Source organism: Salminus brasiliensis, chromosome 9 (assembly GCF_030463535.1).
Source record: "Salminus brasiliensis chromosome 9, fSalBra1.hap2, whole genome shotgun sequence".
In the NCBI taxonomy this organism is placed as follows: Eukaryota; Metazoa; Chordata; class Actinopteri; order Characiformes; family Bryconidae; genus Salminus; species Salminus brasiliensis.
The window spans coordinates 5,476,978-5,499,222 of record NC_132886.1 but is presented as its reverse complement, the minus strand read 5'-3'; the positions used below and the strand labels follow the sequence as shown (position 1 = coordinate 5,499,222).

Below are 22,245 nucleotides of genomic sequence, written 5' to 3'. Positions count from 1 at the left end.
TGTTAAGGGGTTAAAGGCCTAGCTCTACTAGTCTTAGTTCCTATTAAGGTTTAGGCATCAAACCACTCTTCACTACACCGTCGTCTGCATTTCAATGCGATGTCCAGCTAAGATTCATTATCTGTAGCAAAATATTGACCTTCCTCTGCATGTGCCTGCAAGTTCCTGGATCTGAGGGCTGAGCTAACTATCCTGTCTTTCATTCTCAATGTGTTTTCCATGCTAATTTAATGTGAGTCATGCTGGCTCGAGGTTTGCAGTCTAAACTAGACCGACCAAACAAATGTAATGATTAAGCCGTCCAACTCAAACCCATGATTTGACCGTTTCCAGTCGGAAAGGCTATAAACGCACTCAGACCCCCCATGTGGAAACAGTTGCTGTCTTTCAAAACAAGTCATTGTGCTTGCTGGCATATGGCTTCCATAACAAGGCCAGTCCTGTGACATGTGGAGTTTTGCGGTGAGCTGCAGAGAGCAAAGCACTTCCTGTGTTTCTAGAGCCAAGCTTCCCCTTACGTGGCTTATCTGGGGAGCATCTCAGATTCTCCTGCTTATCACAACACAGCAGTATCAACAGCCAGAGGAGATAATGCCCCGAGAAGGAGCTTTTAGACCCACAGAGCTGTGGTTCCTGATTTCAATCAGGGGGGCCTGCTGGCCTGAGCTGCTCCGTCAACTCTGATTCAGCTCATGAGGCCCCTGGGAAGCCAATCATGAGTTCAGTCAGTCGCAGTGGCGCAGCACTTAGCATTCTGTCGGCAGAGGCAACAAATAAAAGGACAGTAGAGACAGTCACTCCTACAAAAGCGGGACAGACTCTTTTTAATACTCCTGATTTCAGAAGAAACACGGGTATTGAAATTGCGGGTGTCCCAATACTTCTGTCTAAACATCTAGTGTAGAGTTGTTGACCAAGACAGAACACATATTCATTTGCATACTGCATTACACAAATACACCTTTATTTTAAAGAGTGTATAGAAACTTTGACCTTTTCTAAATTCAGTTTCTCTGATGTCACAAGAACCAATGTATTTGCATGGCTCCGCCCATTCAGCCAACCACAGTTTAGCCCTGCCTGTTCACACTGCAGTTTTTAGGAATGTTTCAGTGCACAATTCCTAAAACATGAATGTAGAGATTATTAACCCCCCAAAAAGCCTTGGTTTATTATCCTGTTATAAACTCTAATGCAGAAACTATTGCGAGTATTATTTGATAACTGTTTGGTTTGACATATCTTGTTGGAGTACCACAGGGTTCAGTTTTAGGGCCCATGAAATTTTGACAGTACTGTAGATATGAAAGTAAAGATGTATGGGCTTATGGACAGGGTTTAAGGGGTTAAAAGCTTTAATAGAGGTGATATTAGAGCTTTATCAAGTGTCCTTTAGAGAGGGTCTTGAGTTGACCTTTGAAGACAGCAAGTGATTCTGCTGTTCGGACCCTCAGGGGGAGTTCATTCCACCACAAGGACTGAGAAAAGTCTGAAAGCTTGTCTTACATGTGTCTTGAGAAATGGTGGGGCGAGATAGGCCATACTTGAAGCACAGTGGGCCATCAGGTAGGGAGGATATGGGCCATTTTTAGCTTTGTAGGCCGTAAAGGTAGGGAGCAACATGCCTGAACTTCGGAAGACTAATTTTATGGCATCATGTGTTTTTTTAAACCTCTGATCTCTTGTTCACACTGCAGTTTTTAGGAATGTTTCAGCAGTGACTGCTATTGGCATGAGGCACAGTACAGGAACATAGCTAATTTATCTTATACCAGCCCAGGCACAGTAACAGAAACAGCCTGTTTAATTTTAGGGAATAAGAGAAGGGGGGGGGGCTGTCATTAAAACCACTCAAACATCATAAATCACAAGGAAAACGTTTAGGATATGGATGAAATGAGACAGGCTTCAAACCATCAATTCTAAAATACTTTCAAACCTGACCCTTAAAACCACTTAAAAACTTGTAGTGTAAAAACCTTTTTCCTAACCACAGTCATCATTTATGCAGTGAACAGATACATGCACACCAACTGAGCACACATGCCCAGAGCAGTTGGCAAGGCAGCTTAGCAAACCCGAGTATTTAACCCACAACCCTGTAATCAATAACCCAGTGCTCTAACCACTGAGCCACCACTTCCCAAGTATTTGTTCAGTTATTTATAACTGATCAGCACAGTGATTTATCAGTCTTCTCAGGCTTTAGTAGAGCTCCTGAACTCCGAGATAAATAACTGATTAGCACAGTTATTTATCAGTCTTCTCAGGCTTTAGGAGAGCTCAGTAACACTGAGATAAATAACTGATCAGCACAGTGATCAGTTACTCAGGCTTTAGTAGAGCTCAGTAACACTGAGATAAATAAGTGATCAGCACAGTGATTTATCAGTCTACTCAGGCTTTAGTAGAGCTCCTGAACTCCAAGATAAATAACTGATCAGCACACTGATTTATCAGTCTACTCAGTAGATAGTTGGTAGGTGGCTTGTTCAAGGGCACCTCACTTCTCAAGCCTTTAGGTCATGGTTGCCCAGACAAGCACCGATAAGTCTGCAATATTCTTTCCAGGGATTTTACAAAGTATGGCAACCATCTTTGTAACCATCTAATCCTCTATGGTCTGCTAGTCATGTGAAATGTCTGCCACGAACAAAACACTGGGGAAAACACTAACGGAGGGGCTGCCGTGGTGGTGAAACCCGCCTGGGTCTCTGAGGGTCTTTTGAGGACTTGTTTGTTGTTGTAACAATTTACTGCTTGAATGTGTCACTTAATGAAGTCTGAATTGACTCCAAACCCCCAACACACACACACACACACACACACACACTCTGACAGACATACACACATTATGTGAAGTGAGTCGTAAATTGAAAAAGGTGGTCAGGGACTGTGTGTGTGTGTGTGGGGGGGGTTAAAACAGACCCTGTGGGCAAAATGATGAAAGAACGACTGTGTGAAGGAGGTCATCGCTAGGGGAACGAAGGGGAGAGGTCTATCGACCAAAGCACCGGTCAACAGCAGTCCCACATAGGTTCTCAGGAGAACTAGGGTCATAATCCACTACTTAATGAGATATTAATGGACCAATGCAAGGGCTAGCAAACTGTAGTGTGTGAGCCGGTGTTTGTGTGCTTCTGCTGTGGGAATGGGAAACATTAAGAGAGGGTAATACTGAACGGCTAATTTACGGAAATAATTAACGCTTCTAAAAAAAAGAACAAAGTCAAGGACATCTAGCAGCATTTTCTGTGACCCGGGCAGACTGACCATTACATTAACATTCATGGCATTTAGTAGATTGCAACTTACAAAAGTGCTGAGTCATTCATTCAGAATACCCAAAGCTGATGTTGATGGACCCTGAATTCAAAGTACTTTTGAGCTCAGTCACTGCCAGAAATGCTCCACACAATACCTACAAACAATTTACAAGCAATGCACAATTACTAAAACCTGAATGTAGAGATTATTAACCCCCAAAAAAGCCTGGGTTTATTATCCAGTCATAAATCCTAATGCAGAAACTATTGTGAGTATTATTTGATAACTGTTTGGTTTGGCATATCTTGTTGGAGTACCACAGGGTTCAGTTTTAGGGCCCATGAAATTTTGACAGTACTGTAGATCTGAAAGTGAAGATGTATGGGCTTACGGACCGGGTTTAAGGGGTTAACCTATGCAAATTCCTGTGGAGAAGAAATTCCTATTCAAGAAAGAATAAGTGCAATACGTGCAACAAGTGGTGTAAATGCAGTAAAAGCTTCAATAGGTGTGATATTAGAGCTTTATCAAGTGCTCTTTAGAGAGGGTTTTGAGTTGACCTTTGAAGACAGCAAGTGATTCTGATGTTCGGACCCTCAGGGGGAGTTCATTCCACCACAAGGACTGAGAAAAGTCTTAAAGCTTGTCTTACATGCGTCTTGAGAAATGGTGGGGCGAGATAGGCCATACTTGAAGCACAGTGGGCCATCAGGTAGGGAGGATATGGGCCATTTTTAGCTTTGTAGGCCATAAAGCTAGGGAGCAACATGCTGGACTGTCGGAAGAATGTAATTTTATGGCATCATGTGTTTTTTAACCCCCTAATATCTTGGTTTATCATTCATTAACTGCTAAAATAACAATACATAGTCATTAATATGTACCATAGTCAATATATAGTATATATATAGTCATTAATAGGTAGCATGAATCTAATATCTAAGTTCCAACTGGACCTATACACGGCTCAAACGCTGAAGGAAGAACCAACTTTCTACAGTGCTGGACCACCACAAGGCACTAGAACAGCTTCACATCAGTCCAAACTCTCATATAGTTGCTGTTGGATTGAATTTTGCTAATTGTAAAGGTCACTTGGTGACATTTACATTGGAGAACATGGTGAAGGACTAGGTCTCCTGTTGCTTCTACTCTGTAGAGCAATGCCTGTGGTTCTTACACCAATCAACTCCCAAATGGTCTTTCATCAAGGGGATTGATCATTAATTGGCTACTCATCCCTAAACTGTAACTCACTAGTGGATCGCGACCCACAGTGAAAAACACTGCTACAGAAGTCCCTCTGGACAAACTTACGGTCAAGGCTGCTCAAGGCTGCAATGGTAATGACCTTTGGCTGTAGTCAAGCATCTGTCCACCCCCCCCCACCCCCCACATAAAGTTCTGATTGGTCTCCTTAAAACCATTTATAATACAAAGTCTATTTTCTACACCTTTAAAATGGGTTCTTCAAGGGTTCTTTTGTAAACTGGCCCAACTCAGGCTCAAATTGCTCATCTATTTGATGGGAAATCTGTTGATTTCAAAAGCCTCTTAGGTCCAAAGAACCTAGATCCAGATCTGTAGTAAATCTGACCACTGGTCAATTTTGGAATGAGGTCGGTTCTCAAAAAACCTTTTAAGACTGGCTCTGCTCAGCAACCAAAAAGTGTCCCACTTTCGTTACAAAGCATGGAGAACCCTTCAGTCCTATAAAGAACCTGTTCTGCTAAGAGTGCACAACAGTGTTCTGTACAGTGTCCTGGATTGTCCACTGTCGGGAACAGTGATGAGGGCAGCCAGTTTTGAAATGTGTGAGCGCACTGACATGGCTGTTATTGCATCAGTGCGCTTTCGCGCCTTAGCGTACTATTACCATCACAGGCTCCATTAAGGCAAGTAGAACGTGCTGCCACAGGCCTGCCGAGGGGGACGCGTGCCTGGGACAGAGGTGTGTTTGCACCCCCACCCTTCCAGCCCGCTCTGCTGAGCCTGCTCCAGCCCCAGAGGCATGAGGCTGAGGCCTGCAGAATTGGGCCTGCTGCCACCGACACCAGGACTTGTTCTCACAGGCTCTTTCAAACGTAACTCCAACTCAAGGCTTCACCTAAGACGAGGCAGCAAAATGCTGGCCAGGACAGAGACACACCACTACAGTACTGAACAACGGCCTGCTTCCCCTGTTCTAGACTCTACCTTTAAAAATAAAGGTGGAGTTACAGTTCTCCAAGGTACCTTTGACATTTACATTTACATTTAAGGCATTTAGCAGACGCTCTCCTCCAGAGTGACTTACAAAAGTGCTTTGCTATTTACTCAAGAAAAACCTCAGCTAGTTAGAATAGACTAATAATTCAAAGATATCTCTAAGCTTTAGACATTACTAAGCACAAGTCAGTAAGGTGATCACTCTGCTATTCACCCAAGTATTCTCAGAAGAGGAGGGTCTTCAGTCTGGGTTTGAAGACAGTGAGTGTTGGACTCTGCCGTTCGGATACCCAGGGGAAGCTTCGGTGCAGGCCAGAAAAAAGCCTGGACGCTCGTCTTCCATGGATTTTGAGGGATGGCGGGTCGAGTCGAGCTGTACTTGAAGCTCAAAGGGCTTTAAGGCCTACACAGCTCATTTACAAGAATGGGGTTGTAAAGGGCATGACATTTTCTTGCATTTCCTTTTTCTTCCTTGACGTCCACTTATGACGTCCGAGTGGCTTCACAGGTTTCCGTTTCCATTTATACACGACTGTTTTTCAAAATCTCTTTATCCGTTACAATTAAAACAGACTGCTGTTGTTTACTGTTAAATAAAAAAAGGGCTGTTTGCCATTGCCATTGGGTTTGTTCTTGAGAAACGTCCTAACAGAGGATTTGTAATGTTTAAAACCTCAGGCTTGTTCACAGCTCTGCTCTTACAATCATGGATCCTATTGTCCTACTAAACTGAACAAATCCCAGATAATGTAAACACTGGAGAATGCCAGAGTCTTTGTGAAAACTGCATAGGTAGGTTTTAAGAAGAACAGTTACTGAATAAGGCCCCACGTTGGTAAAACTGTTAAAAGGACAAGATCCTTGACAGCCTTTTGGAGATTCATTCATTTGAAACTGTGGAGGAATGTCTTAAGGTGCTTAGGGAACCTTCAAGAAAAGCTTCTTGCAGGAACCCAATTCGGCAAAGACCTAAAAAAAGATCCTCCTAAAGATCCTCTAGGAACCCTAATTAAAATGGGTTCTTCAAGGGCCAGATTCTCCAAAAGCATTGTGCAATGTTTGGGTTCTTGGAGGAGCCTCTAGGTTCTTGATATACCCTAGAGCTTCTTCACGGAACTACTCTACCTCTTGCGATTCTTGTTGGACTTTTGAAGGTTCTTTCATTTGAACCTGTGGAGGAACCTCTTAGGGTGCTTTAAGGAACCTTCAAGAAATCATTTTCCTCTACAGTTTCAAATTAAAGAACCTCCAAAAGGTGTCTTCAAGGATCTTGTACTTTAATAGTGTAGACATGTATAGTGTAATAGTGTAGAGTGTGAAGAAGCTTTAAGAGGTTTGAAGAACTTCCATTCCCAGAGCTGGATTGAGACAGTCCTGGAAAGGTGGACGTCTAACCATATGATTTTATAAACAGGTTCAATGGTCAATGGCCTGCTGTGTATAGAACTGTTGCCTTTACTAAAGAACCCTTGAAGAACCCATTTTTGAGGACATTTGAGATGGATGCTTTGCTCTGTATTTCACTCTCAAAAATAAATGTGTCAGGAAAAGAGAATCTTAGAATACCAGCATGGGGTTCCTTAAAATACATTCAGTGGATGGTTCTGAAAGCGGTCCTCAGAGATCCACATTTGGACCACCTGGGGGTCCCTGCAGACTGGTTTGAGAACCACTGCTTTGGAGAAACATTCTTCTACATGGGATGTGTGAGCATGAAGATCCTTTCGAAAGTTAATAACATAACATGTTATTATGTAAAGAACCTTGTAATTGGAGGAGAACATTTGCATAGTTTTTTATGGGACCCAAAGTGATTCCTCTGTGGTAGTGATAGATGCACCATATTTTGGATGTATGTACTAAAATCTCTCTCTTTTTTTTTTTTTAGAAAATTTGGTTTCCTTTCAGGTGTGTTGAAGCAGGAAGCACATACAGCAGCATTCCTGTTGCCCTCCAGGGCTGGATTAGTGTGTCCTGGAAGGTGGAAATCAGACCACTTCATTTTTTATAACAAGCTCTTGAAGTTGTCATGGTTCTACTATACATAGAACCATTGCCTTTACCCTTGAGGGACCCTTGAAGAACCCATTTTTTAAGAAAGTATAAATATTTTGATCTCTACTTCACTTATAAAGGACCATCTGGGGTTCCCTCTAGACTGGTTTGAAAACCACTTCTTCTTCTTCTACATAGGATGTGTGAGTGTGGAGAACCTTTTAAAGTTTAAAGAACCTTTACATAATGTAAATATGTAGAAATTGGAAGAGAACATTTGTATTATTTGAAGGGTCTTTAAATCTTTAAAATGTTCTAGACAGTTTATTTTTCAAATATGGTTCAATGGGACCAAAAGTGGTTCTTCTATTGCATCACTCAAATACCTCGTTGGGGCACCCCTGAGGAATGCTTTTTTAAGGAAGTGTGTATATTTTTGCTTTGTACTCTAAAAATAAAGGTGCAGAGAAAAAGTAATTGGACGACCTGCAAGTGGTTCCTTAAAAAGCATTCAGTGAATGGTTCTGAAAGCGGTCCTCAGAGATCCAAATTTGGACCATCTGGGGTTCCCTGTAGACTGGTTTAAAAACCACTGCTTTTCAGAAGCATTCTTCAACATGGGATGTGTGAGTATGGAAAACCTTTTAAAGTTGAAATAACCTTCACATAATGGAAATATTTGAGAAAGAACCTTTAAGAGGTTGAAGGGAATCATCATATTATTTGAGGGTTCTTTAAATCTTTGAAAGGTTCTAGACGTTTTCTTTTTCAAATATGGTTCAATGGGACCAAAAGTGGTTCTTCTATTGTGTTGGGGAACCTGTGAGGAATGCTTTTTTAAGGAAGTATGGATATTTTTGCTTTGTACTCTCAAAAATGAAGGTTCCTTAAAAGACATTCAGTGGATGGTTCTGAAAGCGGTCCTCAGATGGTCCAGGGGTCCTTGTGGACTGGTCTGAGAACCACTGCTTTGGAGAAACATTCTTCGACATGCGATGTGTGAGTATGAAGAACCTTTTAAAGTTTAAAGAACCTTCCTATAAAATACATATTTTGAAAAGGGAAGAGAATATTTGTATTATTTTAAGGTTCTTTAAATCTTTAACATGTTCTAGACATTTTTAAAAAAATATATGTTTCAATGGGACTTTTATTGTGTGGGGAACCCGTGAGGAATGCTTTTTTAAGGAAGTATGGATATTTTTGCTTTGTACTCTCAAAAATGAAGGTTTCTTAAAAGACATTCAGTGGATGGTTCTGAAAGCGGTCCTCAGATTGTCCAGGGGTCCCTGTGGACTGGTCTGAGAACCAGTTTAAAGAACCTTGACTTAGTGTAAATGTTTGAGGAAGAAGCTTTGCATCAACACAAATGTATCTTGGGACTAAAAGTGGTTCTGCTATGACATAACTCAAGAACCTCAAGAGGCCTGATCTTGAGTCAGTGTGGCTCATTCAGCACACACCGATTCACTCAGAGAGAACCGTACTGACTCCAGATCGGTTATGGATCTGGGGGGCCGCACCTTTTACTTGCCGCGGCAGACAGGAATCTGCCACCCTGAGGGCAGAGAGGGAAAGCCCTGGGAGAAATCAGACAGCCTACTAATCTGCTAAACATCTGCTAATCCAGGGCGAGTCCTCAAAAGCGCTGCAGTCTTTTGAGGTGTAGGGGGTAGAGAGGCTCCTGAAGTAGCATGTAGAAGTTGGCAGGCATTTTTGCTTAGCCTGTTCGTGAAGATACGTCGGAAAATCCAGAAAAGAAAGGGAAGATATGGGTGGAAATCTGATTCTGTGACAGGGCTGATCTCAATCAGGGATTTTCTCAGTTGATGGAAAGACCTGGATTTGGGTAAATAGTTAAACACGTCCGATAGCAAGAGCAAGACGCTCATATTTGCTTGCCTTTCACAAATGAGAGATGAATTTTGATGCTGGATCACCAGGGCGAGACCCAGTTTTGACCCGAGCAGCCCTCTTCATTATTCCTGAAATGAATTGTGTGGATGTTTTTCAGGAAAGCTACTGGAAACGCAACACTACCACGATTTTGAGACCGGGTATGACGAGACATATGCCTACTTAGCATATCGCACAGGTCACCGGAGGCCTAAAAAAAACATGCATAGCTGCCAAGGCTCACAGTTTAGTTCAGAACTAACTATATGCAGCATATCGCATAGCTTTTTTAGACAACATGGCCACATTATGTTCCCATTAAAGCAACACTATGTAACAATTTCAGCTTCAGGATCATGCTGATGCTCCACTGACTGGAACAGGGAGAACGGCATCTCCGTCATTCCCACTCTGGAACGCTGCTACTGCTGAACTGTGGAACTTTGTTGGAGTTGCATAATGAGACCTCTCTCCAGAACTGCTGAGTAACGCTGCGTGACCCGAGTCATATTAGTGTAAAATCCTGTAGTATTACTCTACCGCCTCAGTCCACATGCTTCTGGAGTTCTTAGCTCATCCAGAAATGCATGTGTGCAGCATTCATGAGCAGCCACTCAATGCATGACTTGCATTTACAGCAGTGGAGTAAAAGTAAATTACACCCCACAGCAGTAGAGGGAGCCCAGGAGCAAAAATACAGATTCTCACATATTGCTGCTTTAATCAGGCCATGAAAAACAATTTGCCTGCATTGAGAACTTGCAGTGATAAGCAACTGCATGGGCTGCATAGCGATGGGCCTTCCAACTCTTTACAGCGGTGTAGATCAGTCAGCTCAGCTCACAGATAAGAGTCGACTCTTTCATCTCCCAAATGACTCTTCGTTAGCCAGATCTGGCAGTATTTCACACCCCAGATTGGCCAAGTTAGTGAAATGATCTATTATTTTATCAGTAAAGCCTCTAATTAAAACAGAGAAATGCATTACACATTTAAAAATAAAGGTGCTATAAAGAGCCATAGAAAAAGCACTTTGCCTTTAACTTCTTTAAAGCTTTAAAAGGCCTTTAGAAGGCCCTCAGACGTCCCAACGGGCAAAACCTGAAAACGCTACTATCATTTTATATGACTGTATTAATGTAACCTAAATTTAAACTGTATAAATAAGCCATTTGGTACACTGCATGTCCAAATGTTTGGAGACACCCTTTCTAATGAATGCATTCAGCTACTTTAAGTTGCACCAATTGCTGTCACAGATGTGCAAATGTACACACACATACACAGCTCTATAGTCTAGTCCCCGTAAAGAAGTACTACCAATAGAATAGGACTAAAATGAACCTGTTGGCACCATGCTGCCTAATACCAGGCGTGGGCTAGAGGTATTGGTATTAAGCCCCCCAGTATTGAGCTGTGGAGCAGTGGAAGAACTGTGTTCTCTAGAATGATGGATGGTGGAGCTCCATCCAGTACTTTTAGGATGAGTTGGAGAGTTAAGGTGAGGCATGATGAGGTGGGGTGATGATGATCATCATCCAACACCCTGACCTCACTAACGCTTTTGCCACTGAATTCGATCAAATCCTCACAGCAATGCTCAAGCTCCAAAATCTAGTCAAAATCTTTGACACTGAGATAGTTACTCCAACAAAAGAAGGATCCACTCTGTTTTAATACTTTTGATTTCAGAAAAAACTGTGAAAATGAGCTGGCGTCCCAATACTTTTGTCCATATTGTGTATTTCTCACGCAACAGAAAGGTCAGCTGGCATTTTCAAACAGTATAAAAAAATGATGTAACTGCAGTTAATCTGCTGGTAAATCCCTGTCCTCCGGAGTCCCTGTGAACACTTCCAGTAAGCACTCCAGATTTTTCTGGAACCCAGGAAGCGTCAGAGTCACGCAGATATATGATCCGTTATCACCCACGCACAGCTGCTCCACCACTGAGGGTGGGTCGGAGAAGCCCTTTGTACAGTGCTCAGGCATGACTGGGGCTGGGAGCTGATGTTAATACAGTATAGGTGGTCGAGCCGAGTGTCCTGTTTGAGTAGGGTTTCCATAGCAGCTAAGGCCAACTTCATTCTGTGTTTGTTTTCAAGCCGACGAGCTGGGGGCTTTGTCTGCTCCGCAGCAGCCAGTGTGGAGCACCTGGAGCGCCTTCGGAAGTCATTAATGTAGAACAACCTCTGACACTGATCTGATTTTTACATTACATTTTAACTTTGAGATAAATAAACACAACCGTAGTTGATGATACATGTATATAACAATGCTGATAGCTCTGGAAAAATTAACAGACCACTTCATTTTTCTTAAATCTGCATCTCTACGTGTCTGGCAGCCGTTTTATTCCAGACATTTCATCAAACAGAGCTGAATTAGCTGAATTTGCAGACTATGAATGGCATTAAGTCCCAACAGCAATGTGAAACCCTAGTGGAGAGCTGTGATTGGCAGTCAAGGTTATTTCACCATAGTGATTTCTGAATGCTCTCAGAGTTCAGATATTATCTATTATTTTATCAGTCAAGCCTCTAATAAAAAAAAACAGAGAAATGCATTACGCATTTAAAAACAAAGGTGCTATAAAGGGTTTTGTAAGTGATGCCATAGAAAAAGCACTTTTGTAAAAGACCTTTAACTTAAACTTAAAAGGTTCTTCACACATAACTCTTGAATCTAGAAAAATCCAAAAAACCTAGAAAAAATGGTTCTTCCGTGGAATCACTCACAGAAGCCTTTGTAGAAACTTTATTTTTAAGAATGTGTAAAAAAGTGCATGTAAACAGAAGGCCTCGCCTCCCAAGCCATAGCAATAGCTGTATCTGCCACTGAGAAAATGGATTGGACAATTTTACATTTAGCTTTTTATACATTTAACCCTTTTATTGACACCAAAATGAACAATGAATTAGGACCAGTAGTGCAATACCTACAGACTATAAGAGAAGCATTAATCTAGTGAATACACATTAACTAAAAGTAGAGATATGAATCACTTAAATGAACAGAAATCATCATCACCTTAGACGTCCCAACGGGCAAAACCTGAAAACACATTAATGTAACCATACTGTCATTTTATATGACTGTTTTAGTGTAACCTAAATTTAAACTGTAACATAGATAAGCCATTTGGTACACTGAATTTCTGAATGCTCTCAAAGTTCAGATATTAGCACTGTGTTTAAATCTGAATAATAACTTATATATAATTATTATAATCATTTCTCTGCATTATTTGAGCAGTTTTTGAGCAGTTGTCATTTCTGCAAATTAATAAATGCTCTAAATAGCAATATTTGTATTTGGAATTTAGGGGAAATGTTGTCCATGGTTTATGAAATATAACACAAATGTTCATGTTGAACACACTGCCTTTATTTATCTAAATTTTTGTAACTGAGTGTCTTGCTATCCTTTTCTGCTGTCACACTGTGAATTTCCCCACTGCGGGACTAATAAAGGACTATCTTATCTTATAAACAGTAAAACCAGAAAAACTGAGAATGTAGTGTAGTGTCTTTATTTTTTTCGTCGCTGTATATTGTTTTTTTTTATTATGTAATACTGATATATGTTGTATCTAATATAGAAATTCTAACACCCTAGCACTGTGTAAGAGGCTGTGAGTAATTAGTAGAGTGAATAAAAATAAATAATATATTGCATCTATCCAGAAAACGAAGAGCTGTACATGACTTTAAATAGACTGAGAAATCTGTAGAGCATCAAGAATAAACATCTAAGAAAATTAATATTCAAAATATTGTAATATATTTCATATATTACAAGTGGAGATCAAATATTAAAGCAGATAATAAACAAGTATATATATATATATATATATATATATATATATATATATATATGGTCACAACCCTTTCAGCTGCTCCCATCTGGCAGAACTATGTCCACTAAGACTGTCAGACACAAGAACAGTTTCTACCCTCAGATCATCACCATCATCAACAGCTGATCACCATCATCAGCTACAGGCCAGATATTACTGATACACTATTATTATCACTCTTATCCTACAGTCACTGCATTACTGCACCATTACTCATTTCATGTTTACACTGCTGTGGTTATACAATAATACATTAATAAAACAATTATACATTAACCTGTATATTATTGCTATTCTGTAAAGCACACTGTACAGAAATGTCCTCGTAAAGTCTATGTATACTGTGTATACTGTTGTTGTTCTCTGTATATTTTGCGTATTGTCTGTAAATTATATGTAGCGAAGCTGCATATTGTTAATACTAGAAATACACTAACAGCCGGAAACTAATCCCTTGTGTGTGTCCACATACTTGGCCAATAAATCTGATTCTGATTCTGATATATATTCTTTTTCCTCTTCCAGAATCATCTTATTATCAGAAACTTCTTATTTTTAAAAAGTTTAAAAGTTTTTTAAAAGTTATTGCACATAAAATAACAGAAATATTGGCAAATAATTCTAGATTTTAGGAGAATTCTAGGCTTCACAGCTCCAGTGCAAAACTAAAGAAGAAAACCTCAAACCCCAGACATGTCGTTGTTGAACAAGCACACGTTGGCTAAACGCAAAATCGTGCATATTTGATTTTTGCCTACACTGTCGCTTTAATCAGTGTGTGATGTGATGTCCTCCTGTCCTCATACCTCACTCAACTACTCCAGCACTGCTGACTAAAAGTGAAGAAGAATTTGGTCAAGGTTATTATTATTATTATTATTATTATTATTGATAATAAATAACTCCAGTAGATCAACAGAGATTTGGCATTTGCTGTGGCTACCTCCTTTCACCTGTACCTCACTTCCCTCAGCTGATGTCCTCGCTGGGATTCTCTGGAATCTGGTGATTTACGCGAACCATTGCAATTTTTGGAGATCGTACTGTTTTGGTTGGCTGCTGCTAGTATGTAGACCTGGCCAGACCCCTTTTTTGGGGGTCTTAGTGGTCACAGATCTGCAAATCTTCCAAGGATCCGGGTGCAGCTTCCCAGCGCAAGGAATAAAAATAAACATCTCTAGATTAATAAATAACATTCCAAGGACTCTTGAGCTCGTGAGATAATCAAACCCTGACGCCAAAATCTGCAGGGCCGGCAGCCGGGAGTCAACAGGAAGAGGGAGCGCACGCTGAGAAGCCACTGTAATTAATAATTACCCTCTCCAAGCTGTTCATCACAGAGACGAAAGGTAGCACCAACACACAAATCCCTCCAGCAACCCCCTCAAGGCAGCAGCTAGCAGATAGCCTGGCTGGCGGGAAGCTCCGAGAGAAGGTTGGAGGATCTCCAGCCATGGGGGGGCATTCGGTGTCAACATTCGGCCAAACAGCCCGGCCTGATTAATGTTCCTTCAACCTCCAGCGACAGCAGGAATACCATAAAACGCAGCAGGAAGTGTAGGCCTGGCGACGGGAAAGGCCGTTAGCCAGGAATGTGACCTGGCCTGTGGAGGTGGTGGGGAGCCTCCTGTGATGACCACCGTCCAGAAACAGAGAAAAGGAGGGAGAAGGCTTCCAGACCGAGAGAAACCAGAGGAGGCCGCTTAATCATAACCAGTGATAACGTTAAGGCAGTCACGGCAGTCATGGCTTATGAGTGGGTGTTGAATGGCCAGATTGGGCCGAGACGCTCTAGATAGTTGGATTAAGATTTAAGGGGTTAATTGGTTCTGATTCTCTCACTCGTTCTCAGCTCTTCAGCTCTTCCAGCGCTGAAGGGAGTTATTTGAGAGAGATATGACGATCTCAGATAGGATCTAGAGTGTTTGGAGAGTAAATGCAGGGGTCTAATAGGGGTCTAAATCTCAAATTTCACCACAATTTCATTTGGTGCAAATATTTTGGCGCTGTTCAAACAGATATACTCAATATTTGCTGTCACTGTCACTGTTTAGGGCAGTTAATAGCCCTGTCAGCATTATTAATTGATCACCTGATCTCAATTATATGAGCTATTGCACGGTTCTGCAGTAGCTTTGTCCCACAAGCAGTCAGACTTTTTAACAACAGAGAGTGAACTAAACACCCCCACACCCACAACCTGTCTGCATCCTATTTATTTATTTATATATTCCACACTTTATTACCTCAGTACTGCAGTGTTTCATTTCTATGCACCTTATTATTAATAGTCGTATTTAATTATTGTATTTATTGTACTGTCTTGCATGTTGCTGTATTGTTTTTGTTCTCGTTTTGTTCCCTGTCTTACATTTACACTCTTCTCCAGAGTGACTTACAAAAGTGCTTTGCTATTTACTCAAGAAAAACCTCAGCTAGTTTAAATAGACTAATAATTCAAAGATCCTCTAATTTTAGACTCTACTAAACACAAGTCAATAAGGTGACCATAGTACTCTTCTCTTCACCTGAGTACTTTCAGAAGAGGAGGGTCTTCAGTCTGGGTTTGAAGACAGCGAGTGTTGGACTCTGCTGTTCGGACACCCAGGGGAAGCTCGTTCCACCACTTCGGTGCAGGACAGTAAAAAGCCTGGACGCTCGTCTTCCTTGGATCTTAAAGGATGGCGGGTCGAGCCGAGCCGTACATGAAGCTGGAAGGGCTCTTAGTGCAGATCGGCTTTTGACCATCGCCATCAAGTACGGAGGGGCTGGCTGGTCCAGTCTTGGCTTTGTAGGCCAGAGTCAGGGGTTTGAATCTGATGACCTGGGCAGCAGCTACAGGAAGCCAGTGAAGAGAGAGAACGCAGCAGAGGAGGAGCTGAACATGGCTGAATTTAGAAACGTTGAAGACGACCCGTGCCGCTGCATCCTGGATAAGTTGCAGGGGCCTGATGGTGCGCAGAGGGAGACCAGCCAGAAGAGAGCTGCAGTCCTTGTCTTGTCCTTTGTCCTGTCCCTGTCCCCTCTTGACTCTTGACTACTTGCTAATATTAAGCTGGTCGTGATTATTTCCCACACTCACTCACACTCATACCGTGACGCATATGTTTATCTGATTCTTCTAACTTGGCGCTTTAATATATTGAGAATTTGTCACTTTTTTGACATAATGTAAATCCACGTGGCGAGTAGGATGAAACTGTTTTTGCTAGGTGGTTGCTATGGGGTTGCTAGGTGGTTATGTGACAAAAAATTAGTATATAGATATAAAATATTGTCTTTTATTTGATTCACTTCCTGTTCTCATAATAAGAAACTGTTACTATGGCAAAGTGATTCCAAACCTTTTAATGCTCATATACACTATATGGACAAACGTATTGGGACACCTGCTCATTTGTTGCATCTTCCAAAATCTGGGGTGTTAAAGAGAGCTGATCCTGCTTTTGTTAAAGTTACTGTCTCTACTGTCCGGGGAAGAAGGCTTTCTACTAGATTTTGGAGGAACGCTGCTGTGAGGATTTGATTGCATCCAGTGACAAGAGCGTTAGAGAGGTAAGGATGTTGAATGATGATGATCACCACCCCACCTCATCATCCCCAACCTGACATTACATTGTGTCAAACTTTCCTGATGAATGGACCAATAGAAATGCTCTAAAATAAAATCGACTTTGAAAGCTCAGAAGTTTTTTTATTTCTCTTTTGATGTTGCCATTTTGCAGATACAAGATTTTTGCAACATTTTTTTTTTCATAGCTATATAGCTAATGCTAATGTTACTACTGTGTATTCCTGTAGGTATTTCAATGTCTGCTTGTGCACATTATGTACTATGTTGTATATTTTTGCATTAAAAGCTAGCATTAGCGAAAGAAAGCCAGGAAGCGAGATATCCAATCAGCAAATTAGCTTTTACACAGTCTGTGCTACAACTATCAGCTAAAAATAAAAACATTTTCTGCAGTTTTACCTTAAAATAACAACTTCAGAGTCATGCTATTGCTCCACTGACAGTAACAGGGAGAACGGAGTCATATTAGTGTAAAACCCTGTAGTATTACTCTACCGCCTCAGCCCACATGCTTCCTTCACTTCAGCTTGTCAACAAACGCATACAAATACTAAATAAATATCTTTCCATAAGGGGGCGCTCAAAGCTTGATTTGCATTTACTGCAGTGGCACAGTGATCACAGAATTGCTCTGCCCAACTGTAGGGGGAGCCCAGGAGCTTCAAATTGTAGCTATACACAATACAGGACCATTAATTGTAAGCTAAAACTGCATGATTGTGACAGAGTGGCCATTAACACACTTTCCTAGTTTGACCCTTTGACCTATCTGCAGTAGTGCAGGCTGGAGCCCAGCTGCTCCCAAGCCGTGTGTCGCTCTGAAGGAATCCATGATTGCAGCTCTCCTCGTTCAAACCTGGCTTGTCAATGGTTTTAAAGCAAAACCTTCAGGAATACTCTGGACCAGGGGATACCAGCTTCCCCACCCTGCCACTGTACCAAGAATCCACGAACTGTATGAGGCTACAATTGCTGAGAAGCTGAGGAGTCTGTTCAGGGTCTAATTTGAGCAAATGACCATGCAATAATTCATAGACTGTGCAAAAAAATGCAATAAATAGTGAATAACTACAAAAAAATCAATGCAATTAATCACAATTTTTGTCAAACTTTAGACAGCCGGCTTTTTAGAAAACAGGAAATAGCCTGAGATCAAAAACGTCAGCAGATACTTGATTAAATATTATTTTAAATGCTTTTATGTTACATCATTGCTGCAGTTAAATACCCCCCAGCATCACCTTTAAGACTCCCATTTCCAACGTTTCCAAGTTCTGAACACTGGATACTGCAATGCTCTCAAAGCAACCATGTGACAGATTGCCCCTGAACTACAGCAGGTCAAGTGGGCTTCAGTCCGCCTGAGAAAAGCCTCCAGTATCTCCTTCCTTCCTGTTGCTCAGGACTATTTCTGCTAGCGCTGCATTTAAAGGACCCCCCCACACACTAAACAACACCGAGGAGTCTGGGAGATGGAGTGCAGGGAGGGGTGAGGAGCTATTTTAGCCATGTTTGTTTAGCTCTGCTGGAACTTTAACGTGTATTTGTCTCGCCCCTACACGGGACGTTATGGAAAAGGGGGAAAACACACATCCGGAAACAACATGCACCACTCCGGCTAGCCAGCGGATCCTGCGGGCTGTGTAACAGCTCCTAAAGCGACTCCAAATTACGGCCTCTGATACACCAGGCCAGAAGGAATGCGTTCCAGAAAGAGTCTGTTCTCTTCGTTCGGTCTTTCTGGTTGTTTCTGGTTCTTGCTCTCTGTCCCTTCGTCCCTCTTAAGCTCTACCTTGCTTTTCCTCTGTATTCCGGATAGCTCTGCTCTCTCTTATGGAGAAAAGCAGACTCCATCCCTTTGCCTTCAGCGTTTTAGAAGGAACTCCAGGCTCAGGAGCGCCACTTTGTTGTTGAGAAATCCCTGTTGGTGCCTGTAATGGATCACACATGTCAGCGATATGGCTGCTCTCCACACTGAGGACACGCTACAAAGGCTCTGCAAAGACCCCCAGTCTGTGGATGACTCTCAGCCACGGCTTTGTTGTCTCCAGTCTCTCCACCTGTGTGTTACGGGACCGCAGAAAGAGTGTGTCCTCTGAACAGAGGCAGGAGGCAGAGGCATGTGCTGCACTCGCCTGTCGCTGAATGCTCCTCCGTGACCTCCTGGCTGGCAGTGATAGACACAGTACAGACAGTTCCCAAAAGCAGCATGAAAGAGCCACAAGTCTGAGGATTTCTGGTGGGGGTACATTTCTTCTGATGTGCCCCCCGTTTCAGACTGTTTCAGCATCTTAGCTTGTCTACATGCAAAAACACCACCAAGCCAGTGATTACTGTGAAGACTGTGTATCATATTAAACAACATCAGCAGCTCTGGTAAAGATGTGTCAGACAAGCAGGTATGAGTTATGCAAGGTTTTTGTGTGAGAGGGACAAAAATGATGGTGATACTTTCTCCTACAGAGACTATTGCTATTCTAGTTTTCTCTAGTTCTAGTAGAGGTATGCCAAAATGTCCAGAAATTTGGAAATTGTAGAAATTTTGGAAATTTGATGATTAATGTGCCCAAATTTAATACCCTAAAATTGACAGATTTTCTCAAATTCTGACTTATTTGACTTAAATGACTTCTTAAATGTAGCTTTAATATTCTAGAAAAAAAAAATTTCCTCAAAATTAATCATTCATTTATTTCTTAAAAATATTAACTTATAACTAAACAAATTATATTTCTCAATGTTTTGACTTAATTTCCAAATCATGGCGAATTTTCTTAACAATTTAACTTTTAGTGTCCTAAAAAGAAATATTTATTTTCTTAAAAATCTGACTTAACTCCAAATGATAAATTATCATATTTTTAAACTTTTTTCAAATGTATTACTTTTTCTCATTGAATTATAACTTTTTAAATTTTTAACTCAGTATCCTAACAAAATACATATTTTCTCAATATTTCTCATGAAATGTTTACAAAAAATGTAACCTAAAAAATGTTTGCCTTAAAATGTAGTTATTTTCTCAAATTATTGACCCAGTATCCTACAAAGTTAACAATCCATAACAAATATTCTCAATATTTTGACTTAATCTCAAAATCATGATGTATTCACTCAACCTTTAACTTAGTGTCCTAAAAAGAAATGTTATTTTCAAAATCAAAATCCTAAATTATTTACTGAAATTTTCTCTTTAGTATTCTGAAATATTCTCTAACCTCTTTGATGTAATCTCAAAATGATTATTTATTTTCCTCACCATTTTGCCTTAGCAGTCAAGTCAAGTCACATTTATTTGTAAACCTTTTTTTGTTGTCTGTTGTCGTCACAAGGCAGCTTTACATAATTAGCAATTAGTAAAAGTATCCCAAAAGTATCTTTAAATTCTCCAAAGACGAACTCAACCTCAAAAGCATGATTTATTTCTTCAATTTCAACTAAATCTGAAATTCATTCATCGTTGTCTCAAATTATCAGACTATTTATTATAATTTAATTATTTATATAATTTTATGTTCCACTTATCTCAAAATCATTTCCACTTATTTTCTCAAAATAGTGATTCAGCATCATCGAAATCGTCAGATTTCTGACTGGAGTGGCTACAATTAAAACACACTGCTGTCAGAAACAGAGATGGAGGACAAATACAGGTGAGTTCTCCCCCTCTACCTGGCGGGAGTGGGCTGGGGTGACGGTTTAGGTACGTTAGACCTCCTGGTCTTCAGCATTAGCAAATAACAGCAAGTTACTTTAAATTAAGGGAGAGAGAGAGAGAGAGAGAGAGAGAGAGAGAGAGAGAGGCCTTGCCCTATTGTACACTTGTGAAAAAAGTCCAGCCTTTAGGGCACGAAATACTTCCCTCTTCTTCTTTCAAACTCCGCAGGAGCCTCATAGAGAGTCACTGGGGGTGACTCTCTCTCTCTCTCTCTCTCTCTCTCTCTCTCTCTCTCTCTTTCTTTTATCACCAAACAAACCAAAAAAAAAAAAAGGCAGGATTTCGGCATCTGGCTGTGAGGGAACCAGGTTAGCATATGCTTCATATTAGCATCAGTTACCTTAACAAGAAATGGTGCAAAATGCTAATGCTACATGCTAGCGTTCATTCACTCCCAGTCTGAATGAGCTCTCTCTCTCTCAGACTCGTCCAACCCCCCTTTCCCTACCCACACACACACATACACACACACACACACACACACACACACATAACACACACACACTCATTTGGAATCCCTCCTGCTTTGAAACCCTGCAGCAGTGTGGAGGTGGAAGACGAACACCACTCGTAGACCAGTTTGTTGTTGGTGACCAGTAGAAGTGAACGACGGACCAAAGAGGTGAAACCCAGAGTTTAGAGTTGACTGAGCTGCTGGATCGACCCAAACACACCTTACCTTTGATCTCAGGCGGCCCTTCTCGTTCTTCAGCACCTGGAAGTCCCAAAATTACTGAGAGGAACAGGAGAGATGATCCAGGATCAGTTCCAGGAGGACCGCAGACATCCCCTTACTCCGGAGTGGACAGAGCTGTGGCCATGGCAGGTCAGCTTGAACTCCACTGCAGGTTCAGACGAGGGAGGTGGTTCCGTCTGAGCTTCAGGTTCTCCCTGCAGGTTCTAACTTCAGTCCAAGTTTGTGCCGCGTTGTTCTGGGCTGTATGTCCTTCATACGTCCAGCAACTCTGAGTCGACTCAGCCCTCTCAAAACTCTCAGAGAGAGAGAGAGAGAGAGAGAGAGAGAGAGAGAGAGAGAGACGCCACAAGCCCTAGCATGAGTCCTCCCCCTCTGATCCCTCCCTTTCGCTCTCTCTCTCTCCCTCTCCATCTGTCTGTCTCTCTCCCTCTCTCTCTCTCTCTCTTTCTCGCCCCCCTCTTCCCTCCCTTTCGGCCCCCCTGTCTGTGGCGGCTCTCGGGGTCGAGGCTGGGGATTTGGGGGAAGGGGGTTTAATACACTGCAGGGCGGCTCATGCCTTCACACCCAGAATTTTATCAACGTTAAATGGATTTTCATTCTTTAAGGGAAACAAAGGAGCGAAAACAAAGGATCCGGCTTCTTCCCAGAAGCGCTACTTTCAGCTTTGGAGAAAAGCTGCTCGAGCAACTGCAGAAAATTGTTGTCTGTAGTGTAGTCAACATAGCTAATAAATCTCAGGCTGAGATTGTTGGATAAATATGATACATGATTATTTAATTTCTAGAGTTTTTTGTTGTAAGTCACTGTGTGTAGAGGAATTGTCTGAGGTGCACTTACTTTTGCACATTTTGCTCAGTTTGCACTTTATACCTCCACCTCATATACCTCATTCTAGACCTTTCTCTATATTCCCATTCCTGTATTTCTGCATTTTCTATCTATTATTTTCTATCTATTATTCTTATTTCTATCTGTTATTATTATCTATTCATTTTTCTCTCTCTCCCCCCTTTCTCTATCTCTCACTATAT

The 22,245-nt window shown here is 41.4% G+C and overlaps 1 protein-coding gene across 2 annotated transcripts in view; it reads right to left on the bottom strand.

Moving 5' to 3' along the window:
• The window catches only part of LOC140561951 (tensin-3-like), an 82,330-nt gene extending 60,813 nt beyond the window's left edge, over window positions 1-21,517 (bottom strand). For both annotated transcript variants that reach the window (XM_072687239.1, XM_072687238.1), the window contains exon 1: window positions 21,197-21,517. The gene's annotated coding sequence lies outside the window, so the exon portion shown is untranslated. The remainder of the gene's footprint in view (window positions 1-21,196) is intronic.
• Between the last annotated feature and the right edge of the window lie 728 nt (window positions 21,518-22,245).